The following is a 27,399-nucleotide window of genomic DNA, read 5'->3' as shown; positions in this document are numbered from 1 at the left end:
CTATCAAATTAGAAACCCATGAGTCAGCCTAGATTCCCCCCTTTACACTCTTCCCTCTCCAAATATGTATCTCATCAAGCATCACATTCCATCAGTTCTAGTTACTGAATAGCATCAATAGATATAAGTACTTCAACCCACTGCCACTGCCTCAACTTGTTGTCTCTTTATTAAATTGCTGTGATAGATTTTGATGGGTCTTCCCAGTGATTCAGTGACCCTCTAGTGGTCTTCTCACTAGACTGGGTCTCCTTCAGAGTAGGGTGATATATTTTTATTGTATCCCCAACCAACACTTAGTACCTGGCACATACAGGCATTCAGTAAAAATTTACTGAATAAATAAATGAATGACCACAATTAGCTTTATGCTACATATAAATGTAAACCTTGATAGAATAATAATTTGCTGTGATTTAAGTACTCATTAAATCAAACTTTTCACTAGTATTAAATTATTAATACTTTCTCAGACTATTATAAGAAGCAGTAAATTCATCCATATGGGTAAACCAACAGCATTGACTATGAAGACCGAGTGAGAGCCCAAGTCAAAGGAAAAAGTTACTACCATAATTCTTGAGTAATTAAGCTACCAAGTATATACAGAAAACAAATCCATATACTATCAAAACATGTGCTTTGGGGTGGGATAGGGAGGGTGGGTGGGAGGGAGGGAGACGCAAAAGGGAAGAGATATGGGAACATATGTATATGTATAACTGGTTCACTTTGTTATAAAGCAGAAACTAACACACCCTTGTAATGCAATTATACTCCAATAAAGATATTAAAAAAAACAAACATGTGCTTTGTCTGTGGTATCATATTAAATAACAGTTACTATTTATATATTGTGTACTTCTTATACATTAGCTATTGTCCTCTCAAGGACCATGTAATGTAGATATCATAATTGTCATTTTACAGATAGGAAAACTGGTTTTACAGGGTAACTTATCCAAAGGCACATAACCCAGGTCTTGCTTGCTCCAAAGCCCAAGTTCTATCTACCACACTAAAGTTTGCATCCTTCTTTAGAACTTTGGACAACCTATTTCACATTATTCAAAAACTTCACTAAATGTTGTATAGAAATGTTTCATATCCATTGTTAGGTTGGGGTGGGTTGGGGAGTGTGGGGGAGATAATCAGAGTCAAAGATGAGAAAAATTACAGTGGAAATGGAAGGTAATATGACTTAGTAGTTAAGACTGCATGGGCTTTGACATCATACAGTGCTACACTTGAGTCCCAGGTCTGCCTTGTACTACCTGCATGACCTTGAGTGAGTGACTTGACCTCCAAGTTTCAGTGCACTAATCTCTAAAAGAGATATAATAACAGTAACTGCCAATTAATTTGTGAAGATCAAATGAGATTATGCAGATAAAATGCTTAGCACGGTTTTTACTTAAAGCAGTTCTTACTGTTTTATTTCTTTTAGTTATATAAAAGACAGGCAAATAAAGCAGATGTTTTATTGCTTTTTCCTCATTTAATGATGTGTTATTGGAGGCTCTATAGTTAAGCAGAGAAAGAAGAAACAAGGTGAATTCACCATACTGAAGTATGTTGACTTGTGCGTTGTCTACTAAATAATAAGCATTTATTGAATACCTGCTGTGCTAGATGTTGGGGATAATATACCTGATTCTACAGAACTCATTTTCCCTCAAATTTACGTAGAAATGCAACACTGATTTATACTCTTACTTAAGAGAAAATTTCAAAATTTTAAAATAAAATTCAGCCATTAATATCAGGTTAATCTCTTGTTATAGGATATCTTTGGAATGACCACAGTTTGCATTGAATATTTGGTATGTAAGCTTAAAGGTATGAAATTTTTAGATTTTACTATTTTTAGCATGCTTAGCTCAGTCCTTTACTGTATCCTATTAGTTATTCTAAACTTTTTTCTCATCAACCATTTCTTATTCTATAATAACAAATATGGTTGCTTGTCTAGTTGTTACCTATTTTCTCTATGCTTATCTAAAATAAAGCATGACAGTATGGATTGCCTTTTTTCTTAACCTTTTGGTTTATTTTAAACTAAGACATTGCATACGTTGTTTGGAAAAAGAAGGATATTCCTTATTCTTTTTTTCGGTTTTTACAGTGTTTCCCATGACTTTCAGTATATGTTCTTGGCTAAACCCCTTCCTTATCATTCATTGTGTTGCTTCTGAAATGGATTCTTTCAGCAAGTATTTATTGAACACTCACTATGTGCTGGGTTCTATGCTGCTGCTCTCATGGAACTTGCATGCTAATAGAGGGGAGACAAAAAATAAACAGGATAAGGGAGGTTGAGAATGGAGATAATGATGTAGGGGGAGAAGGAAGTTGCAATTAAATAAGGTCGTCACAGATGGGCTCATTGAGAAGTGTCTTTTGAGCAGAGACCTGAAGGAAGTGAAGGATTTAGCCAAGCATGTTACTGGAATATGGCAATTCAGGCAGAAGAAACAGCCAGTGGAAATGTGATAAAGCAGAAGTGCTCAAGGTTTGAGGCTTGTTTGAGAAATAGCAAGGAGACTAATATGGCTAAAGCAAAGTGAAGTTACAAGCGAATGATAGGCAATGCCATACAGGTAAGAGGAGAGGGTCAGATTTTGCTGGGCCTTACAAGCAGGGAGGCGGGGTAGGGGGGAGATGTGGGTTTCACTCTGAGTACTGTGGGGAACGAAGAGGGTTTCGAGCAGAAGACTGACCTGATGTGATTTACATGTTAAGAGTGTCACTTAGGCACTGGCTTGAGCATAGGTCCTACCAAGAGTAGAAGCCTGTGGACCAGTTAAGAAGTTATTTCATTAATCCACATGAAAAATGATAGTGACTTGGATCAAGAAAGTAACATTGAACTTAGTGAGAAGTGGCTGGATTCTGGGTATATTTTGAAGGTACAACTGACAGGATTTCTTGGCAGATAGAAAGTGAGGGGTAAAAACACAAAAAGAAAGAAAGGATTCAAGGACGATTCCAAGGTTTGGGGCCTGAGCAACAGAAGAACTTAAAAAGGGTGAAAATCCTACACACACTGTGCTCCTAATGATTCTATATGTCAACTTTATTTATAAAACAATTCTAACTTCTGTTTTACCCTCTGATATGTAGAAAGTAGAAATCCAGCCAACTCAAAAGTTCTAACAGCACTTTGAATGCTCTTGGTAAATCTGAAGTAGCTATATGTAAATCGGTACACTAGCTGTCACTTCTGAGGACATCACCACCTCTAGTATTTACTGGACAACATAACATCAACATGAGGATACTTGGAACACACAGAAGACCTAGATGACATGGCCCCTGTCTTCTTTAAGTTTATTGTCTGTCTTACCATCTTGGTAAACAGAATTCCAACTCTCTGCCTGGGTTTGGATCATAGGCACAGGGCCTGGATGTAGGGGTAGGTGCTTTCAGTTGGTCTCTGTGTGGTGTAAAGGGTGGTCCAGGTGAGAAGTTCCAGGTAAGATGGCTTTAGGGAAGTGGGAACCACTATAAATATTAAGTCCCAAATCAAGGGGTCAGGCTAACCCTGAAAACCAATCAGCAAGAAAAGACCTGCCCCAGGACATTGTGTATATTTGTCCAGTTACCTCACAAGGCATTCTATCTCTTTTTTTCTAAGTATTTAGGAAAAGCCTTGCTGTAGCCTTCAAACACTAACAGCAAGTTTATTGGGAGGTGGGGGAAAGGTGAATACCTAGAAAGAGAAATATGAATAGATGTCAATAAGCATAACTGTGTGGTATCACAAAATTCATATCTACAGTGAATTGTCTTTATTATGCTTCCTCCTTTTTTATTTTATGGACTTACTTTACTGTCACTTTAGGCAACAACTATTAACAGCATCTCTTTTGATAATTTCAAATTTGTTGGTATCTTTTTCCTAACATTTAGTTGAATGCAAAGAAAACCTTTGAAACGCAAATAATTAATCATTTCTCGGGTCTCCAAGAAGGTTTGGGACATGGCAAACCTTGAATCAGTCTTGGAAAGAATCATCTAATTCCAGTAGAGTATAGGAATCCCAAGTCTGTCTGATCCTCAGACAGATAAGGACTAGCTGGACATGAAATACAAACTGTGGCCAACTTTAATTTTCCCAAATCAGATTTTCATGAAACATTTTCATTTCTTTGAGTGAGACAAATGAATTTTTCTAATATTTTATAATCTACTGTTAAAATTCAAGTAAAAACAAGTCTACAGTCAAATATAAATTACTTTGTTATGTTTAATTTTAGATAATCCTCTTCTCCTTTCTTTGGCATTAGAACAAATTGCAGTTACTGAAGCCCAAAGATTATAAAGCACTATTTAAGCATTCATGTTTGATATCAAGATTAAAGGAGAATACAAAGACTAGCATTAGAGGATAAAGTTTCTGAGACCAGATGGGGCAAGTTTAAAAAGGTTTGAGGGAGAAAATACAATAATCAATTTTAGAAGGAAAGGAGGGGAGATAACATATTTTAGCAGTAACTTAGGCTTTTAGTGCAAAGGATATTATTTGGTTTTTGTAATTGAATATAATAAAACACTTTGCCCTTTAACATAAAATCATATTTCCCATATGTATATGAGTACACTTCTCTGAGACTAAGCAAACTGTTTGTAAAACAGGAATTGAATTGAAGAGGATCATATTCTTTTAAATAACTTTCCTCAGCCCTTTCATCAGAGAGGATGAGTCAGCCTAGGGCACTCAGCACCAGGACAGACCCTACCTGCCTGTATTTCTTTTGCTGCAGAGCACAGGCCGATAATCCTGATTAAACATTTAGACGTCTCACTCCTCCATCTACTCAAGTTGACCTCTAACAGAATTCTGGCTGTTTTTCTCTCCATTTGTGAAGAGAATTTTCATTTTAAACTCTTCCAATTTAACAGAGGGAAAAGGTTAAAGTCAACCTACACCCCCCATTCAAAAAAAAAAAAAATCATCCACAGTTTCCCACTGAATTGGAGCCAAAATCTCTGCCAATTTTGCTCTCATATCTCCAAGTTGTACCCTGACCCTTCATATGACCAGTGGGGCTTGTTACAAAAGCTCTCTCTGGACGCCTTTCTAAAAGTGCTATCTTCGTCCATATTTCAAAACACTCACAGATATTTTATCATTAATTAGTATTCATATTATGTCTCAAACAATCTGTTCACGAATAGGGGAAGTGAACTAGTTGAACAGCTCTTCTGTTTTTCTAGTGATTAACATGGATGATGTATGTAGTGCCGAAGACCTTTTAAGGCAGGAAGCAGTCAAATGTTGGGTCGGTAACTCTTGGAACATTTAGAAGCTTACCTGTTTTGGAGGCTGGACCTCTCCAGAGAAACCAGACTTGGCAAACGGAATGGGGAGACACAGGCCCCTTTAAAAATAGACCCATGCCTCTTTGATTCACAGCATCCTGGATTTGCTTTTCATCATGTTAACATGCCACTTGGGAGCTGGCTGGACTCCCTTGTTCAGTGACATATATTTCATAGTGTTTTTTTTTTTTAAACCCATTTGTTCTTTCAACCACAACATGCTTTGCATTTCTCTTTCAAATTTGAGGGTGTATATATAGATTGATCAAAACAATATTTTTAACATTCCAAACAATTTAGAAAGCTGGTGGATGGGTGTCAGTTAATCTATTATGTTCATCTTTTCCTCCTCCCCCTCTTCAGCTGCTAATCTTAGAACTTGTGTGCCAAATTGTGTAAGATATTCTTCCAATAGCTACATGTGTGACTCTTTTGTGAGCTCAACAGACAGTTATGAGGACAGATTTGGAGTTGCATATGGGACTGTCACATGGTTTGATTGCCTTGTCTTCCAGGCACTGAGATTTCTTTTCACTGAGCTTTAATATTGAGGAATTTTTTGTTATGATAAAAGTTCAGCAAAGTCTCTATTAAATTATTTATACACCTCAAGAATGGAGAAGAAAAAAAAGTTTTTACTCAGCACCACTCTGTATTTGGCATCTATATATACTTAACAGTTCCTATGTTTACTTTTTACAGTAGTGAAAAAAATTCGCAGAATTTTTATGAAAATCAGAGCGTTAAGAGCCTTTATTATCCTCCTTGCTCTTTTGGAGCAAGATCTAGTAGATGTCTCGACAGAAAAGAAGGCAGATGCTTTGTAAAATGGTCTTATATAATTCATGTCCAATTATAGAGGATGATTTGTAGGAAAATGTGATCTATCAACTGTTAGGAGGCAAAAATCCTATGTCTTTAGTCTCTGAAATGGTAAGGTGCAGATAACTTTATACACACATATTGAACACCCTCTTTCAGGACCCAAACACCACAGCCCTTCATCCCACTGAACCATAGTGCCACCCTCGAGGGACACACAGCCTTGCAACAAGGTCTTCTTATCTTATTTCAAATACTTTTCAAGAATGAACAATGTCCTAGTGATATCTGCATCCAGTGAATGAAGACATATAATATTATAAAAGCATTAATCACATATACTTGTATTAATTTCACCCTGTAAAACAAATACAATGGTTAATTATTCAGAGCTGCACCTTTATTTGCTTCAGTCTTAATTCAGAAATATTGATGATGGCTACCATATATTGATTTGCCTCTGTGAGACTAAACTCTATAAAGATGTTTTACATATATTACTCCTAATCCTCAGAATAGCACACCAAAGTAGGTGTTATTATTATCTCCTTCTTCCCAGTTAAGTTAGAACTCAGAAACAGCTTGAATGAGGATAGAAGTGTATTTTCTTGTTTCACACCTTAATTTCCTTTTCCTGTTTTAGGTTAGAGAAGTCATGTACCCTGCTGGGCACACTGCACTAGTACCTAGCACAATGAAACTTGTGAGTGGCAGAATACAAACAGAAGCTCCCATGTCCTTGAGCCACACCCTGAAAATTCTGGAAGCTCTGCATAGAGGCACTGGACTTCCCCACATTCTCATGGCTCACTGTTAACGTAACAAGCAGCAAGTTCATTGCAACTGCTCTGGATACCTGGCAGAAGAACTTAAGGACACATAAAGAGGTAGCTAGAGTACCTATTTTATTTCTAGTCTACAGAAGAGCAATTTATGAAGAGGTTTCCTCCAGGCAATATCAAGCCTTTCTCAGTGTATTTCATAAGGGTTTGAACTAAATCCGGCATAATAAGGTTTGATTGAGCTGTTATGTTCTGCCTCATAAGTGGCAGTGCACAACTGAGAAAGAAAATTGCTTAATAGAAAGTTATAGTCATCACTAACTTTATCTTAATTCTCCAAAGCAGTAAGTTAAGAGTTCTATAAGTGCAGCTTAGAGCTCTTAGAAAATGCTGAAAAATCCTCTGTGTAGAAACATTTCTGCCCATATGTCACACTGTACTTTCTGGGGATGGGCAATTATTTTTCTGATATTTTGCTCACTTAGGGTAAGTTTTATCTTGTGTCTCCAAGGACGTTTTAAAAGGGCCTTATCTATCCATTCTTCTAAAATATTTAACAGAAATTCTATTTTTCAGCATGAGATCTGTTCCCTGGTTTGGGGTTGTAACTCCTAGTTATCCCACAGACATCAAAAGCCATTTCTGAAATATATTGAATTTAGATCAAAGCATTATTCATACAATTGTGTCATCAGAAAGTAATGGGCTGTTTAAATGAAAAATTGATTAAGCTGATGACTGGAATTTATTCTAGAAAGAACTTACAAGAATCTGTTCTTTCTTAACGTTAAAAGTTATATTGGCAATGCAATCATTATTTGCAGGTGACATTATCTACCTAGTAAATGCATGAGACATGAGAACCAGTAAAACTAGTAAGAGTTTTAGTAAGTTTAGAGTTTAGTAAGATTGCTAGGTATGAAGAAAATTCTAAAAATCTTTTACTTTCTAAATATCAGCAATTACCAATTTAAAAAGATAATGGGAGAAAAAGACACAATGTACAGTAGCATCAAAACCTATAAGAAATTTCAGGACCTCGATAAAGAAAACCATAAATCTTTACGGCAAGATGAAGCTTTAAAAAATTGGAAAGGTATATCATATTTATGAATGGAAATGATTTAAAGATACATGTTTTTTTTATATTTTTATTTTAAAAATAAATTTAATTTCATTAAAATCAAGTCTCATAGGGAACGTATTTAACATAATGATTCTGAAATAGATATAGAGAAATAAAGCAGGCAAAAATAGACTGGAAATTTTTACCAAAAGAAGAAACTGAAAGAAAATGAGGAGTACAGAGGAAGAGCAAGAATTAGAAAACCTTACACTGCCAGATATTAAAGTATAATGTAAGGATCCAATTAACATCATGTAGCATTGGTACAGTAACAGATAATAATCAGTGTCTCAAACTGGAAATTTGTCTTAAAATTATGTGCCTTCATATTTGTAGAGGTGGGAGTGTTTCTTTAGCTCCAGCAGGAACACAGAGGTCATGTTGCCTGTTGCTGATTTGGCAAAGCTTGGTTTGGCGATGCCTCATTTTCCCTGAATGAGCCTGCTTATTGCTGCCTCTACTAACAAGGTGGAGTTTTGCTAGCCGTCCCCACGAGCTGCCTCTTACTTTGGTTATGACTTGGAGTTTCTCCAAATCCAGTAGGGTCTAAGGCTTGCCTATCTGAGAGCCTTTCCTCTCCCCATGACTCATGGGGTCTGTAGAATTCTTATGAACGTTGCTTTCTTTGTGCTTTATTTAATTTTTGCTGTGGCTGACGTATGTGAATTTGAGCTATTGCACAGATTCCCTCCCCTCTCCACTCTCAGTGGCTTCATTTGTTATTCAATGCCAGTTAAAAATAAGACAATATAAACTTCTATATTATTTAAGCTAAACTTAAGTTTTGATATAGAGTGAACACATTTATTAATAACGTATTTCTTCTTACATATCCACAGATGTGGGTTCCAATTTGGAAAGAGTTTCACTAAGGAAAGTTTGTAGAATATTTTCAGTGTGGCTAAGGGGCAAAATAAATACTGGTCATCTTTATAGATTTTGAAAAATAAAGTAATTTCTAGGCAAGCCAACCATACCCACCTTACAACTAAATGTAATGCAAATTACCATATCAAACAGAAAATTTGAGTGTTCCAGTTAGTGGTATTTAGTTTCCTGCTTATTAATGTCAATTTAGGTGCTGCTTAGAATAATTTGCTACAGAATCATTGTATGTCATTATTTTGCCGTTGAAAGAGATTACATTTTTAGCTAAGAAGGAAGTGAGTTTGGGAAAGATCATTTTGCCAAGTTGAAATTTATGGCCAGGACTGTAAGGTATGAGGAATATATCTAGTTTTGCTTTAACAATGACTTGCTATCAGAAGTTAAGTGATCATTTTATAATTTTCTATAAAGTGAAAGAAAGGTGTTTTTAATTTAATTACCCATGCCTGAAAGGATATTTGAGTATATTCTTATTGGAATAATTAGTAATTTGAACATATCATAATAAGCTATTATATTCTTTCCAGAAATTTTTTGGTTCTTTGGTTTTCTTTGAAGGTGCTAGGAGAGTATACAGACTGACATAATATTATTCAACATACTGATACTTCTTAAGATCATAATGTTGGTTGTTAAAACTTTACTAAATTGACTTGACAGTTTCAAATTAAGTATCATCTTGTGTTTTTCCTTTCTACATATCTTTTTAATGACAGTGTCATATAATATGATGGTTTTACGAGTGGTTTTGGTATCTCATTCATCAGAGTAATCAATGGGGAAAGGAGCCATGTGGGTTGTAGTCCATTTGTATTGGATAGCACAGATGGCATTATTGATAGATGGAAATATTCCAAATATTTATTGTATAATGATATCACAAGGACTCTGACTTCTGAATTTTAATGCCTTAATTTCTACAGTAACTGGCAAAGTAAGTAATTAATTCAGTTACCACATATCCATTTAATGATATCAATGTGTGAATTGTAGCATTAATTACCTTTCAGTTAATACTGTACTTTATATGATGGGTATTTCTTTTTCTAAGCCTTTGTGTTTACTTATCTGATTTCTGACCAAGCTATCAGTTTGGTCTTGAGGATTTTAAAGTTAAAAACAATATTTGGAGCAGACAGTATGTAAAGATAGGATGCAGAAGTGAACAAAGTGCAGATTCAGTAATGGTTCTCTCCCAATATCACCTCTGTCATGTGGGAGGCCAAAGGAAAAAGGTACCCTTAAAGAATCTTTACATTTGCCTCTTGCATAAGTTTTTACCCTCAATAGATTTCTTAAAATTATGTTCTAATATAACCATAGACAAAAGGACATAATGATATAATTCAGGACCTACTTATATTTTATTACCTCAATTTGAAATTGAGTTATTCCAGGAAGGGTTACTGCTGGATGGCTAATACACCATCCTCTCAAATGTTTGACACCATTCCAGAATCACATTTGCACTACTAGAAATAAATGAAAGCCAGTAAAAAAAAGATCTTCACTTTTTACTTTTGTATTTTATATTTTTTGTATTCTTTAAATACATACTGAATGCATATAGTCATGCCTTACTTTTGCAATTGCTAAGTTAAAAATGATAGTTTGAGTCATTCTAAAACTTCTGTTGCCATTGTTTTATTTTTAAAATACTATCAACCCCTAGTATTGAAGACCTACTATGTATTTAAACACTGCTGGGAGCTCTCTGATATTACCTCCAGGTTACTTACTATTTTACTTAGGAAGTAATATAAATTCCTTGAGTAGTGACCTTCTTTCCAAACTAAAAATTAGGACACATTGTCCAACAGTGTTTTGTTTTTTCAGTTTGTTACTGTGAGAAAAATTACAAAGGTGCCAAAATAAATGAAATAAATAATTTTTAAAAGAACTAAAGATTATTTACATTTAAGTTATAAATTTAGCAAGTTACCTCCAATACTGGCTGACACCACTAAATTCCCAGTATCTAGCTCACTGCCTTGCACATGTCAAATTCAACGTTTGTTGATTGCATAGTGATAAACAAGGTAGGATAGTTTATATCCATAAAGATGATTGGAAATAGAGTTTAATTATATGCTTTCAAAATGATAGTGTGATCCCACTAACGAAATAGAAGCTTTATACTAAATTTTGATAAGATCAATCTTTTTAAAAAGTTCTTATAGAAATAGACAATGTAATTATATTGGAAGAGTAAGTTGACCAAGCTTTATTTAGTCAAAATATCCAATAGTGTACAGTGGGTCAAGAGGACAAAACAACTTAGACCTATCCAGAGACATCCCATTCAAACAGACTGGCTATGTATGATTTAGGGCAAAACTTCTTGCATTCTTACTGCCCTGGCAAGTACAAATGGACCAAATACACCCTGATGATCCCAGATTTCTCCAACGCTCTAGGACAATTTCAGAAGCATTGATGAAAATGGCATAGATAATATTCTGATAGAAATCTCAGGACCGATAATAAACCAAGAAAAAGGCTAGCACTAACTGAAGTGATATGGAATTTTAAATATTCTACATATATTTACTGTTCCTTTTAAAAACAGTCAAAGTCTAAGTAAAATAAAATGCATGAATATTTTGTTGTCACTAAAGCCTTCTATTTCCTTTATTTATGGAATAAAATATATGAGTGCTTTCCAGTAAAATTTGGGAATAATTTTAAATCTGAACTTTGTATCATATTTGCAGCCTTGAAACTTCGCTGATCTTTTTCACTTTTCTCATTATCAGTGTTTGTTTCTCTCCCTCTCTCCTTTCTCCCTTTATACTCTTTTAGGCATTGAGAGACAGAATTAAAAACTGACAGGCAAATCAGCTATTACTTTGAATCTCCAAACAGGAAAACTTCCTCTCAGGCAACACTGCAAAATATAGTCACATTGTTATGTGATTATTGTTATTCTAGGAAGATTTTATTTTTCTCTTCTTATTTTAAATTTTATATATTTGGAGAAATTTTGTTATATCTTTCCATTGATGGAAAGTCTAATTACATTTATAGTGAATGAATGACTCTCTTCACTGTATTTTGCTACAGATTTTTCTCATAAAAGTTCTTATCCGACTTCTGGGTATGACCCATCCTCCCCCACCCCCACCCCCAAAAAGTAAAACATGAAGACTAAACCTCAGAATTTAATTTGTGTTCCTGTAATTTCATATGACCCCAAGTTATTTAGAGACAAACAAATGATATTACAATTATGTTTTAAATAAGCAAGGCCTGTGTAGAAGCAAATTTTTTAAATAATGTTTTAAGAGCACCAGAATATTTATCCAACTAATCTTCTTTAAAGATGTAATGCTCTTACAGAGGAAATAAAATAAAGGTGCTCAACAATAAATTTCTAAATTTAGTCCTGAGCATTCAAACTTTGATTTAATCAAATTTATCAGAAAAAAAAAATTTTCCAGGCAACCCACCTAATTTCTGAAGACAGTTACTATTAAGTAACTGATCACGCTAGTGAATAAAGAAATAAATGTTGGCATACTAAGGCCATATATAAGCTGAAGTTCTTGAACAAAAGCAGCCTGTCAACTACAGTACGTTTAAGTACAGGAACGATTGATGTTTGCCAAATGTCAAATCAGAGAGAAGAAAAATGTTTTCAAGCTTAGGAGATTACCAACAATGAAAGGGAAAATAAATAAAAATTTAGATGTACAATGTTGTTTTACCTTGTCAGGGAAATGTTAATTGAAATCAGGCCTCCTTTTTGAAAAACATAATGTAAAATTTCCACCAAAAGACTACTCAGGAGTCTGACAATTAATGCAAAAGTAGAATTTTAAAAGATACAAAATGATGGCTGACATTGACAAAAATTGTGCTGTTAGATTATCAAAAAGCTATGCACTAGATTTCATTGTCAGTGATCTCCTACAGATTAATTAATGTAATCGGTTATGTTTTAAAAGAAAACTAGGAGTTCTGAAAAATATCGACATGAACCATGTGAGACTTCATCATGAATTCAATAGTTAAAATACACAGGTTTCTGTTTATTTCTTCTGCGTTATCAGGTTTATGACATTTATTTGGTAGCTAGATATTGTTTTGAATGTGCAATGATTTACTAAAAGACAGCTCGCTTATGATCCATGTTAAGAACATGCAGTGCATTCAAATAACCTAGGTAACGTTAGGCCTTTCACCTCCAAGCATATGTTTCATTTTCCTAAGGTTGGGATTAAATTGAGATTTTGTATTCATTTGAAGTATAATTGTAATGAGAACCTTTAACATGGGTCAAATGGAGAATAGTGGCACCCTGGAAGTGCTTAGAAATCATTTGCCTTTCTTATACATTGTTCCACAGTAGGATTGAAAAAGATTACCACTCCTTGTTTAACGATGTTATATTGCTCTATCTGTGAATCTAATGAAATCTTTGGCAGAAGAGAGCACAAATTTCTCAAATGGATTTTAGAAAATAAGAAGGCATCTGAATCAAATAATTATACATTTGAAATACATGAGATACTGTTAACAATCTTTACCTACAGAAAGTCAGAGATATGTATATATATATTTTAGACTCTTAATGTTTCCTTTTTATTCCCATAATGGAAAGTGGGGGAAAATTGTATTTTATTTGCCCACAGACATGGTAAAGAATTACCCAGCAAAGCTATGTACCCAAACAGATTTTTCCAGACTCCTTTTTTACTCTGAAGCAGTCTTTTTATTTGAGCACCATAAGTGCACCATCTTTCTCACTGAAGTGCTGAGATATATTAGCACGACTCTCCCTCTCAGGACCTTGACTTTGTTAAAGACAAGAGGAAATAAACTATTTTTTTGTGCTGCTTGTCTGTGAGTGCTAAACTGGATCAGCCTGTGAGCAAAAACTGGCCTGTCACTGAATGACCAGCTACTGAAAACCATGTAAAAATTATATTAGATTGGATAGTATCACAGATCTTAAAGAATGTTTCTTTATGAAACAATGCAAATATTAATAAAATTCATTAAGCTGTACACGGTATTCAGCAACTGTTTTAGTGCTAAAATATACCAGCGATTGCTTAGGGCTAGATTATTCTGTCTCAAAAGAAAATGATAAGTTAGGTCACTGTAAGAAGCTAAAATAATACAGTATTTTCTTAGAGAGTTACAGCCTTTTCCCCTAAGTGGAAATGTATTTATGTTGAGCACATTCTAGGATGGAAGCTTGTTTGAATGTCCCAATAAATCCAGTCACTACTTCAGGACACAAAGAAGTATTGCTTACCCAAGAATTATTAAAGAAGGGAAAGTGTTCCATTCGGTAAACTCCCTAAGGTAACATGAAAGTTCTGCTGTATGACCACCATCCTTGGTCTTCCCAATACCACTGGAAGTAAATATATTAATACAGTTACTATTCATTGTTTATGCTTGATAAAAGCCTTTCAAATGTGCCTAGAAAACAGCACTATATTGTGCATAGTAGAGACAATCCTCATCAAAATCTGGAACAAGATGCCTAGCATAGCACTATAATTTAAAATTATTCTGGAAGTTCTAGACAATTCAGTAATATAATGAAATGATACAAGATTTATTAGAAAAAAGAGCATATTTTCATGAAATATATAATCACATACAATATAATTTACATCAAACATACCTAAAATTGCCCAGGGCTTATTCATCCTGTTTCAGAAGAATGTGATAAATTGGGATAATGGGAATGGGCTGACATAATACGACTTTTCTAATACATTTTCAGACTCCTACCTTAAGTAAACATAGATTTATGTTGCTCACATTGTAACATGGAGAAACCCAAGTGAATCAAGTGGAAAACTACTTGAACTAAAAAGAGAATTAATTAAGATGGCAAGATACAAAATAAATAATATTCTTAAAAAATGCCTATCCATCAATAGTATCTTGATTTGGGGGTAAGGAAAAGGGAAAATAAATTCATGGTAACAATAACAATTATAAAATATCTGGTAATATCCTTAATACAAATTGCACAAGACCCCTATCTGGAAAGAATTACAAAACTTTCCTAGCAACATATAAAAAGACAAATAAATGTAAAGAATTATGCTTCTGAATGGGAATATTGTAAAGATAGCAATTAATGTATAGATGTAACGTTAGCACATCAATCAAAGTCCTAGTGGGATTATTTTAGGAACATGAAGAAATTATTCTAAAATGGTTAGGATTCAGAATAGCAAAGGTGAAGTATATATTAAATATATTAATATCATATATTAAATATGAAAATATTTTCTAACACCATATTTTAAGTGGCATGATATGACTACAGCCAGAATCTACACTTATATTAGTAAAATGGAACAGATAAGCATAAAATTAACCCTAGCATTTCTGTGAATCAAATATGACAGAAGCTCCTAATAAAGTAGATAGGATAGGTTATTCAGTGAAGGATCGTAAGAGATTTGGCCAGAATTTGGGGAGAAATAAAAGAGTGATACAATGGAATTCAGACACAATATATAAGTTTTTAAGAATTTTAGTTACATAGAAATGTTCATAAAATAGAGAAAATATGAAAATATTTATACAATATGAGCCAAGTCTGGTAAAATACATATATATATATATATATATATATGAAAAAAGGGGGGGAGATGTTATTATGACTGCAGGTGATTTTAGTTTTCTTCTTTATACTTTTTTGTTATTTCCAACTTTTTCCTTCAATTATAATATATTACATAATCAGAAAGATAAAAATTTTCGCCTTTGTTATTTAAAGCAGCCTTCATGTTATCTAAGTACAGTTATCCCTTGGTATCCATGGGTTATTGGTTCCAGGACCTTTTGCCGATGACAAAATCCTAGGATGCTCAAGTTCCTTATACAAAATGTCATAGAATTCGCTTATAACCTATGTACATCTGCCCGTATACAGTTGATCCTTGAACAACATGGGTTTGAATTGCATGGGTCCACTTATATGTGAATTTTTTTTCAATAAACATAGAGTCAGCTCTCCGCATCGCAGATTCAACAAACTGCAGGTCAAAATTTCCATCCGTGGTTGGTTGAATCTGTGTATGTGAAACCCGCGAATATGGAGGGTTCACTGTACTCATTGTACTATACCATTTTATATAAGGGACTTGAGCATCCGTGGTTTTTGTTACCTGCAGAAGGTCCTGGAATCAATCCCTGGTGGGGATTAATCACCTCTAGATTACTTAATACCTAATAGAATGTAAATGTTATGTAAATAGTTGTAAATAAAATGCAAATTCTATGTAAATAGTTGCTGTCCAGGCAAATTCAAGCTTTGCTTTTTGGAACTTTCTGGAATTTTAGGGGGAGATAATTTTGATTTGCAGTTGGTTGAATCCATGGATGCTGCACCTGCAAATATGGAGGGCCAATTGTACTTAACAAATGTTATATATTTTCTGGCATAAAATACAGACTTTCTTCAGGAAGATACTGTTTTGTTGTTGTTTTAGTCTCTAAAATCAGCAGGCTTTTATTTTCTTTTCCTTTTGCGATGATGTACAGTTAGAATAAGATCTATAAGCAGGGAACATACAGCAATGCTTACGTTTATATTTCCAACACCTAGCATAATGGCTGACACATAGAGGGCATGCAATAAGTATTTAACTAAAGAAATAACTAATCAATACAAAACTCACCTATTTCCAAAAAGTATTAATGAATTAGCTCTTTCAGATAATCTTTTTTATGTTGTCATTTGTTAGGATACAATCTAATCAAGAAATGCCAATCATTTGATTATCTAGTATCTAACTTGAACTAGTTAAAAATTTTTCCTGTTTTTATTTAATCTATTTAGATGTGGTTTAGTACACAGGGCAAGAACTGAGATGACCAAAGAAACATCTTACCACCTTACATTGTGACATGCTAACCCTAGAATTTGGTAATCTTCCTGGGGATCTAACATTTCTTTTGGATAGGCCAAGACTTCTCCTGTGGGAAAAGAGAAACCACTCAAGTGCACCTCTTCCTTAAAGAGCTCAAGTTTTAATTCTTAGAGAACCATTTTGCATTAAAACAACTCCCTGGAATATACATTATAATGACATCACAATACTGGACCATTAACCTTTCTCCCAGTCCTGGTGCCCTCATCTTGAGAGACATTTTTTTTCTCTTTATTATATACCCACTCTCCTTTTGCCTTCCACTGAGCATTGTCTTGTTCTGCTCCGAGAGGCTCTTCTTCCCCCAGAGTCATTTATATTCAGCTATTTTGCTGAATTATATTAAGCCACTGTGTTGTAAGTGAATTACTGCATCCTTTTTTATGACACAAGGACTCTCCAGATAAAAGCTTGATAATGTCATCCTTGATTTACATTAAAAAAAATAATGACATGAAAAAGAATTGGTCTAGAGGTCAAGAAATTTGGAGTCTAGTCTTTATTATTTTTCTCTGAGTCCCAAGTTAAATAAATGGCAGTTAAATCAACTGTGGCTTCAACTTTCTTAAAAAAAATCTTAATATCACCTTCTATCGCTAACAGTCTTTGACCATTTCATTGATTTATTTTTTCAACCAATGCCATTTATTGAATTCTTGCTAATTCCTCAGCACTGTGCCAGGTATTTATTTGGGACAAAGAAATGATTAAGAGATAATTCTCACCTCCATGATACAGTTACATTGCTTTCTTTATGAAACTGTGAGGGAGATGATTATTCTATAATTGAGATGTTGAATCTTGATTTCTGATTGAGCTTCCTAGGCAAGGACTTTTGAAATGAGAGCATTAAATTTTGTGATACCATTCTATCAAGAGGACAATACATAATTTTTTAAATAATTTCTGTATTTAAAAGTATTTGGAATGTTATTTTATAAAAAGGCATTTATATTTTTATAATCACTTCTTGGTTATACTTAGAGTAGTGTACTACCTATATTCAACTTTTAAAAATTATTGAGCTGGCAACTTTCTTGCATGACGACTTTTCAGATAAATACTTCTGATCCTGTTGTGCTTGCTATTACTATCCCTCAAGAAAAACTTAACACATTTCATTTTTGTTCACCTGAGGAAATTGCTTTTAAAAGAAAATACCCAGATAGCTTTTCAAGACGAATAGTGCTTCCTGATTTTCACTTGACTCAAAGGGTAGAATAAATGAATAATTCTGTATGCAAGTTTCTTGGTTTGCTTACAACTTTCTGCTAAGACTCCAGAGACCTTTAAGCAAAGGATTCCACCAATTACATTTGTTGTATGTGTATGTGTGTGTACATTTTTTTCAGAAAGCATATGTTAGTAGGGCTATTAAGCAATTAGCTTCATGCATATAGATAGTTCGTTTTGCACCAAACCATATGATGTGATTGGAATTTATAGAAAACCATCTTTCTTGCCAGGAATTGAGGCGAGCTAATTCTCTAGTTTGGAGAAGTGTGGTCTTATGGCTGCAATCTGTACCCTTAAAAATTAGGAACCTAGAATTCTATATTCAATAGCTTAGAAAGGCACATAAAATGTAAAAGTTTTGTCTTTAATAAATACAGAAATTGGAAAGAAAAACCCAAGTAGAGTACCTGATTCATGTTGCATGCTCACTACATGTTTGTTAACTTACAATGAAATGAAACCAGCAAGGGTTGAGATTAGGGTTTTTTTAATATAAAATATGTGCCATGAGGTCTTATGTCCTTGCCAGATTTGGCTCTGAGCTTTCTAGCAGTCTATGCAAGAAGGGAAATGCCATCAGCGAAGGAATCTGTAATGTCAATGAGATAAAAACAAACTGGCTGCTCAGGAGAAGCCCAGCTATTTCAGATATTTAATAATTATTTCCAGAATGAATGAATGATGCTGACAGCTGAGAAAAATTTCTCCCGTTTGCATTCTTAGGAGGTCACTTGCCTCTTCACCATTTTTCCAGCAAATAGCCGAGAACTTCACGTGGCTATTTTTCAGATCAGTGCCTAAGAGTTGTTCAGGAAAACTGCTATTATGGAAGTGAAACACAGTCACAGCCTGATAATATGCCTCAATTCAAACAATATTCTGAAATACCTAGAAATCCGGAAGCAGAGGTAGATCGATTGCATATACTTCAGGTATGTATATATTTTCCATGTGTTAAGTAAGATTCATGGCCACCTTTTGAAGCTCTAGTTGCACTTTACAAAAGGAGTGTGCTACCATGTTGTCTCATTTTTATAGCATTCATATCCCTGGCCACAGCATTAATCATTTTTTTTCTTTTGGGGGTGGTGGAGGTTATACTAAAAAATCCATGGAATGTCTATTACAAGATGTAAAATTCTACATGATTGGCCTTTTGTAAATATTAAGCAAAACCAGTAAATCAAAATGATCAGATTAACATATTTTAGCAGAACATCCATATGAAAGGAAATGTTGACATTCTTTATGAAAGCTGTTTTTTCTCTTTACTGCTGCCATTTTTATTGTGGATTTCCCTGTTCAGCACTTAGTTCCAATTTTTTAAATGATCCATTTCAACACTAGACAGCAATATTCTTCCAGTCATATGAGTTTTTTGTTGCGTTTTATTACGTTAAAGATTGCAGAGCTCTACTGTGAATTACATTATTAACATTCCTTATATTTTAGAGGACTGTGTTCACAAGCATTATGACTGGGTCCAGGAATTCTTTGTTTGGGCCTTTGAAGAGAAAAGTCCAATGCAATTTAATCTTTAGTAGTAACTAGGTTATGAATGTATTGTATTTACAATTACAAAAAATTTGATAGTACAAAAAACAATGGATAATTCATTCAAGAATTCCAAAGAAATGTTTGATTTAAAGGAGGTACCCAGTTGAAAATGGTAAAATATTCAAGTAATAAACAATTCACCTAAATATAGATTCTCAGGACTTTGCTTTTACAACTTAGCTGGTTTAGCTCAAAATGCAGTTTTCTTAGAAACAATGCTAAAAATTCAGGTCCATCCTAAATGGATACTTCATTGCCAGTGCTATCTCTACCCTTAAGAACTTGCTTGCTGGTGGTGTGGAAAAAATAAGGCAAGGACACAAATAACTCAGCAAACCTCTTTTCAACACATTGTCAAGTGCCTTATAAAGCAAGCTCAAACATGGCAGAAAGCCACCACTGAATTTCAGAGTAGAAGAATGCATAAATTGTTACAAGCTTATTCTATAGATCAACTACCCAGAATTTGGGAGGTTTGTGCTAGTACCTTACTCTCAACCCCCCTTGTCATTTCTCCTTCTCCCAGCATAAGTACCTCACTGCCCACCTACTCCCCCAAAACGATGGGACAGGTATAAACCTGTTCCAGCTAATATTCCAGCTGATATGATCATTGGAACTTTACTGGATTTCAGAACTTTACTCTTTTTATTAACCTTAAAATCTCTACCAAGGACTCTGCTCTTGCTTAAGTAAATGATTAATATTGATCCAAAAAATGACAAATTTACAAACCTTTAGAGATTTTTATCTCTTCACTACAAGTGGCAGAGTTTCTGAACCATAATCGATTTTCACTTGTGATAATTTTGTGATGTATTTAGCATAGAACAATACACTTGTTAATATTTTGAGAATTGTTTATACTGTTTTACCTTAAATTTTTTTAATTGAAGTATAGTTGGTGTATATATTATATGTTACAGGTGTACAATATAGTGATTCATAATTTTTAAAGGTTATACTCCATTTATAGTTATTACAAAATATTGGCTATATTCCCCATGTTGTACAATATATTATTATAGCTTATTTTATATCTAATAGTTTGTACTTCTTAATCCCTTACCCCTATCTTACCCCTCCCGCTCCCCTCTCCCCATTGGTAACCACTAGTTTGTTCTCTGTATCTGTGAGCCTGCTTCTTTTCTGTTATATTCACTAGCTTGTTGTATTTTTTAGATTCCGCACATAAGTGATATCATACAGTATTTGTCTTCTCAGTCTGACATATTTCACTTAGCATAATGCCCTCCAAGTCCATTCATGCTGCTGCAAATGGCAAAATTTCATTCTTTTTTATGTCTGAGTAGTATTCTATTCTGTATATATATATATATATATATATATATATATATATATATATATATATATATCACATCTTCTTTATCCATTCATCCGTTGGTGGACACTTAGGTTGCTCCCATTCCTGGAAACTGTAAATAATGCTACTATGAACATTGGGGTGCATGTATTTTTCCAATCAGTGTTTTTGTTTTTGGTTTTTTGGATATATACCCAGCAGTGGTACCTTAAATTTCATGTTTGCATTTGGAGACCAGTTTTTCTTTTTCCTGTAGATCCCATTTAAATGTGATTGAGAACCCTATTCTATTAAATGGAGAATACCTCATTTTATCAATACTTGCATTTTTCTCCTGGTCTCCCAATCAGAGATGATATCTTAAATATTTACATCTACAATAATACCCACCCCAGCCCACCAGCCAGCCCAGACTTCCAGATTCTTCTGTCTCTCCCTGGCTCCCTCAAATTCCTATGGAGACTGAAGTTCCTACAGCTACAAGGACAAGGACAAGGGCCAGCCAGCCTGTGGGGATCCCTGTGGGAGCCACTGGCAGTAACCAGGAGGCAAGACTTTGAGAGACTGGCTCAGCATCAATTAGTCAGAGTAGGTTTCTGGAACCTGGTTAACTGGGCATATTAACTCATTAGCTGTTATATCAAGAGTATCCTGGGTGAGAAGCCAGTGTGGCCCAGGCACTTTTACCAAATGTTTAAATAATATTTTAATAATCTGTATAATCTGTGGACATTTACCCATAAATATTGGCCGAGTATCAGACCTACTCAGAACCCATCATAAGAAATTGGATCTCCAAACTTAAGACAGTGAGGATAAACAAGCATTTTAGCCACCTATCTAAAAGTTTCCTTGTCTTCCATACTTGAATCAGACCTTCTGCTTTGAATGTGGGTTTAATGCCTGCAAAACTTTTGATACCTGTTTACCCAAACCTTTGACTTTTTCCTTCTAAGCCTCAGTTTCCTTTTCTGTAAAACAGTTAAGTTAATAGCATTTCAACGTACGTTACTGTGAGGTGTAAATGAAACAATGCAAGGAAAATTCTTAGTACAATACCTGGAATACAGTTAGTGTTAGCTATTATCTACTTTTCCCAAGATCTTCAGTTAATGAATTTTATAATCCTATATGCAGGTTCATAGCAAATCAGTATATTTGGTTACACGAACACATGCTGTGCATTGTGTTAGAACAAAAAGATGAACAGAAAAATAGGTTATTATTGGGTATGAGAGGTTTTCATGCTTTCAGACACTATAGGGCTATTATTGTATACTCTGATGACTTGAAGGAGCCAAGGGCTGCAGTGACTGATGTCAGCTTGTGGCTTCTGGGCTTTTATTCCTAATGAGGAAGAGCTCTTCTCTCTCTCTAGAAAGAGGGGGATCCTTTGTCAAGCTTCGGGTCTCCCTGTACTCATATATTATCTTTTCCTTTGACTTTTGCTCAAAACTGGGGAATAGAGCATATCTTAAAAGCACCAGTGTCAGGAAACCCCAGGCTCTTTTGTTTCTGGGCAACATGAATAAGAAGACTGTCATAAAAGGTATGGAACCTTAGGAGGAAATAAATAAAAATGAATCCTAGAGGGCAGCATAAAAAAGTGTATAGAAAAACTCTGTTAACAAGTAAATGAGTCTTTTTAACAAGGTTTTCTTGTCATCCTCTTAGACTGGCATTGAGTCTTCATTTGAACCATGTCACATTAGGTGCTCTGAGCAAAAGTCAATTATATTCTAGAAACCTCATGAAGACTAAACATCAAAATAAGAGTTGGAAGGAAGCACTGTGGCATGCCATTTGCTGAGAGCTTCTTTGAACCATGTCTATTTGCTTCCTCTTCCCCCTTGGTCATATTCACAATATGGGGTTTTTGTTTTCGGACTTCCCTTCTCGAAAGTCTCACGTAAGTGTGTGTCATTGTCCCAGTCACATATTGGTTTAGCATTGACTAATTAACTTTTCTTGATGTTTTCTTCATCATCCACGAGGTGGAAAAATTCCTCAGATGCCTTTCAAAAACTCCCAGCTAATTCTCTAGTGATTTCTAAACCAAAAGTGTTTGCATTATTCTAACTCTAAAATTTCTTAGTCTGAAAAATACGTATATGATGATGGTCCTTCTTTGAAGCAGTTTTATTTAAACCACTTTCCTCCTGTTCTTGCCATGCAACTATCTTCATTACTACCAAGGAACAACTGCCATGACCATCTAGATTAATAATTGAAAGCCAAAAATAAAAGAAAGAAAAATGTAAAGCTGGACTTATATATGAGAAATTATTAAACCATAATTGCAGATGTTAAAGAGTATCCAAATATTATTGATTCATCTTAGGTTTGCATGTCTGTTGATATGATTTTCTTTGTTAACTGAAAAAATCCCTGTCTTTTTTGTAAAGTTGGGATCATTTAGCAAAGTCAGATTTAGTGAATGTCCCAATTTCTCTGTCCTTGCATTGTTGTTAGAAAGAGGAGAGATCTGAAACCCCCTCTTTTGTTTTAATCATACAAGTTTTTTTTTTAACATCTTTATTGGAGTATAATTGCTTTACAATGTTGTGTTAGTTTCTGCTTTATAACAAAATGAATCAGCTATATGCATACATATATCCCCATATCCCCTCCCTCTTGCATCTCCCTCCCACCCTCCCTATCCCACTCCTCTAGGTGGTCACAAAGCACCCAGCTGATCTCCCTGTGCTATGCAGCTGCTTCCCACTATCTGTTTTACATTTGGTAGTGTATATATGTCAATGCCACCCTCACACTTCGTCCCAGCTTACCCTTCCCTGTCCCCGAGTCCTCAAGTCCATTCTCTATGTCTGTGTCTTTATTCCTGTCCTGCCCCTAGGTTCTTTAGAACCATTTTTTTTTAATTCCATATATATGTGTTAGCATATGATATTTGTTTTTCTCTTTCTGACTTACTTCACTCTGTATGACAGCCTGTAGGTCCATCCACCTCACTACAAATAACTCAATTTCATTTCTTTTTATGGCTGAGTAATATTCCATTGTATATATGTGTCACATCTTCTTTATCCATTCATCTGTCGATGGACACTTAGGTTGCTTCCATGTCCTGGCTATTGTAAATGGTGCTGCAATGAACATTGTGGTACTTGTTTCTTTTTAAATTATGGTTTTCTAGGGTATATGCCCAGTAGTGGGATTGCTGGGTCGTATGGTAGTTCTATTTGTAGTTTTTTAAGGAACCTCCGTACTGTTCTTCATAGTGGCGGTATCAATTTACATTCCCACCAACAGTGCAAGACAGTTCCTTTTTTCCACACCCTCTCCAGCATTTATTGTTTGTAGAATTTTTGATGATGGCCATTCTGACCAATGTGAGGTGATATCCTCATTATGGTATTAATTTGCATTTCTCTAATGATTAGTGACGCTGAGCACCCTTTCATGTGTTTGAGGGCAATCTGTATGTCAGCTTTGGAGAAATGTCTGTTTAGGTCTTCTGCCCATTTTTGGATTGGGTTGTTTGTTTTTTTTGATATTGAGCTGCATGAGCTGCTTGTAAATTTTGGAGATTAATCCTTTGTCAGTTGCTTCATTTGCAAATATTTTCTCCCATTCTGATGTTTGTCTTTTCACCTTGTTTATAGTTTCCTTTGCTGAACAAAAGCTTTTAAGTTTCATTAGGTCCCATTTGTTTATTTTTGTTTTTATTTCCATTTCTCTAGGAGGTGGGTCAAAAAGGATCTTGCTGTGATTTATGTCATAGAGTGTTCTGCCTATCTTTTCCTCTAAGAGTTTTATAGTGTCTCAGCTTACATTTAGGTCTTTAATCCATTTTGAGTTTTTTTTTGTGTATGGTGTTAGGGAGTGTTCTAATTTCATTCTTTTACATGTAGCTGTCCAGTTTTCCCAGCACCACTTATTGAAGAGGCTGTCTTTTCTCCATTGTATGTTCTTGCCTCCTTTATCAAAGATAAGGTGACCATATGTGCGTGGGTTTATCTCTGGGCTTTCTATCCTGTTCCATTGATCTGTATTTTGGTTTTCCTGCCAGTACCATGCTGTCTTGATTACTGTACCTTTGTAGTATAGTCTGAAGTCCGGGAGCCTGATTCCTCCAGCTCCATTTTTTTTTTCTCAACATTGCTTTGGCTAATCAGTGTTTTTTGTGTTTCCATACAAATTGTAAAATTTTTTTGTTCTAGTTCTGTGAAACATGCCAGTGGTAGTTTGAAAGGCATTGCATTGAATCTGTAGATTGCTTTGGATAGTATAGTCGTTTTCACAGTGTTGATTCTTCCAATCCAAGAACGTGGTATATCTCGCCATCTGTTTGTATCATCTTTAATTTCCTTCATCAGTGTCTTACAGGTTTCTGCATACAGGTCCTTTGTCTCCTTAGGTAGGTTTATTCTTAGATATTTTACTCTTTTTGTTGGCGATGGTAAAAGGGAATGTTTCCTTAATTTCTCTTTCAGATTTTTCATTGTTACTGTATAGGAATACAAGACATTTCTGTGCATTAATTTTGTATCCTGCTACTTTACCAAATTCATTGATTAGCTCTAGTAGTTTTCTGGTAGCATCTTTAAGATTCTCTATGTATAGTATCATGTCATCTGCAAACAGTGACACTTTTACTTCTTCTTTTCCAATTTGGATTCCTTTTATTTTTTTTCTTCTCTGACTGCCATGGCTAAAACTTCCAAAATTATGTTGAATGATAGTGGTGAGAGTGGGCAACCTTGGCTTGTTCCTGATCTTAGAGGAAATGGTTTCAGTTTTTCACCGTTGAGAATGATGTTGGCTGAGGGTTTGTCATATATGGCCTTCATTATGTTGTGGTAGGTTCCCTCTGTGCCTACTTTCTGGACAGTTATTATCATAAATGGGTGCTGAATTTTGTTGAAAGCTTTTTCTGCTTCTATTGAGATTATCATATGGTTTTTATCCTTTAGTGTGTTAATATGGTGTATCACAGTGGTTGATTTGCATGTATTGAAGAATCCTTGCATTCCTGGGATAAACCCCACTTGTTTATGATGTATGATCTTTTTTATGTGCTGTTGGAATCTGTTTGCTAGTATTTTGTTGAGGATTTTTGCATCTATGTTCATCAGTGATATTGGCCTGTAGTTTTCTTTCTTTGTGATATCCCTGTCCGGTTTTCGTATCAGGGAGATGGTGGCCTTATAGAATGCGTTTGGGAGTGTTCCTCCCTCTGCTATATTTTGGAAGAGTTTGAGAAGGATAGGTGTTAGCTCTTCTCTAAATGTTTGATAGAATTCACCTGTGAAGCCATCTGGTCCTGGGTTTTTATTCGTTGGAAGATTTTTAATCACAGTTTCAATTTCAGTGCTTGTGATTGATCTCTTCATATTTTCTATTTCTTCCTGGTTCAGTCTTGGAAAATTGTGTTTTCCTAAGAATTTGTCCATTTCTTTCAGGTTGTCCATTTTATTGGCATATAGTTGCTTGTAGTAATCTCTCATGATCCTTTAGATTTCTGCAGTGTCAGTTGTTACTTCTCCTTTTTCCTTTCTAATTCTGTTGGTTTGAGTCTTCTCCCTTTTTTTCTTGGTGAGTCTGGCTAATGCTTTATCAATTTTGTTTATCTTATCAAAGAACCAGCTTTTAGTTTATTGACCTTTGCTATTGTTTCCTTCATTTCTTTTTCATTTATTTCTGATGTGATCTTTATGATTTGTTTCCTTCTGCTAACTTTGGGGGGGTTTTTGTACTTCTTTCTCTAATTGCCTTAGGTATAAGTTTAGGTTGTTTATTTGAGATGTTTCTTATTTCTTGAGGTAGGATTGTATTGCTATAAACTTCCCTCTTAGAACTGCTTTTGCTGCATCCCATAGATTTTGGGTCATCGTGTTTTCATTGTCATTTGTTTCTAGGTATTTTTTTATTTCCTCTTTGATTTCTTCCTTGACCTCATAGTTATTTTGTAGCATATTGTTTAGCCTACGTGTGTTTGTAATTTTTACGGTTGTTTTTTTCCTGTAATTGATATCTAGTCTCATAGCATTGTGGTCAGAAAAGATACTTGATATGATTTCAATTTTCTTAAATTTACCGAGGCTTGATTTGTGACCTAAGATGTGATCTATCCTGCAGAATGTTCCATGAGCACTTGAGAACAAAGCGTATTCTGTTGGTTTTGGCTGGAATGTCCTATAAATATCAATTAAGTCCATCTTGTGTAATGTGTCATATAAAGCTTGTATTTCCTTATTTAGTGTCATTTTGGAGGATCTGTCCATTGGTGAAAGTGGGTTGTTAAAGTCCCCTACTATTATTGTGTTACTGTCAATTTCCCCTTTTATGGCTGTAAGCATTTGCCTTATGTATTGAGGTGCTCCTATATTGGGTGCATAAATAATTACAATTGTTATATCTCTTCTTGGATTGATCCCTTGACTGTTATGTAGTGTCTTTCTTTGT

At 34.7% G+C, this 27,399-nt stretch overlaps 1 protein-coding gene across 3 annotated transcripts in view; it reads left to right on the top strand.

The window, feature by feature from the left end:
- LOC132518933 (uncharacterized) overlaps nucleotides 1-27,399 on the top strand; it is a 262,084-nt gene that overhangs the window by 115,288 nt on the left and 119,397 nt on the right. The gene's annotated exons all lie outside the window — the stretch shown is intronic.

Source organism: Lagenorhynchus albirostris, chromosome 1, assembly GCF_949774975.1.
Source record: "Lagenorhynchus albirostris chromosome 1, mLagAlb1.1, whole genome shotgun sequence".
Classification (NCBI taxonomy): domain Eukaryota; kingdom Metazoa; phylum Chordata; class Mammalia; order Artiodactyla; family Delphinidae; genus Lagenorhynchus; species Lagenorhynchus albirostris.
Note: the sequence above shows the minus strand (reverse complement) of the source record. Positions and strands in the feature narration are given on the sequence as shown.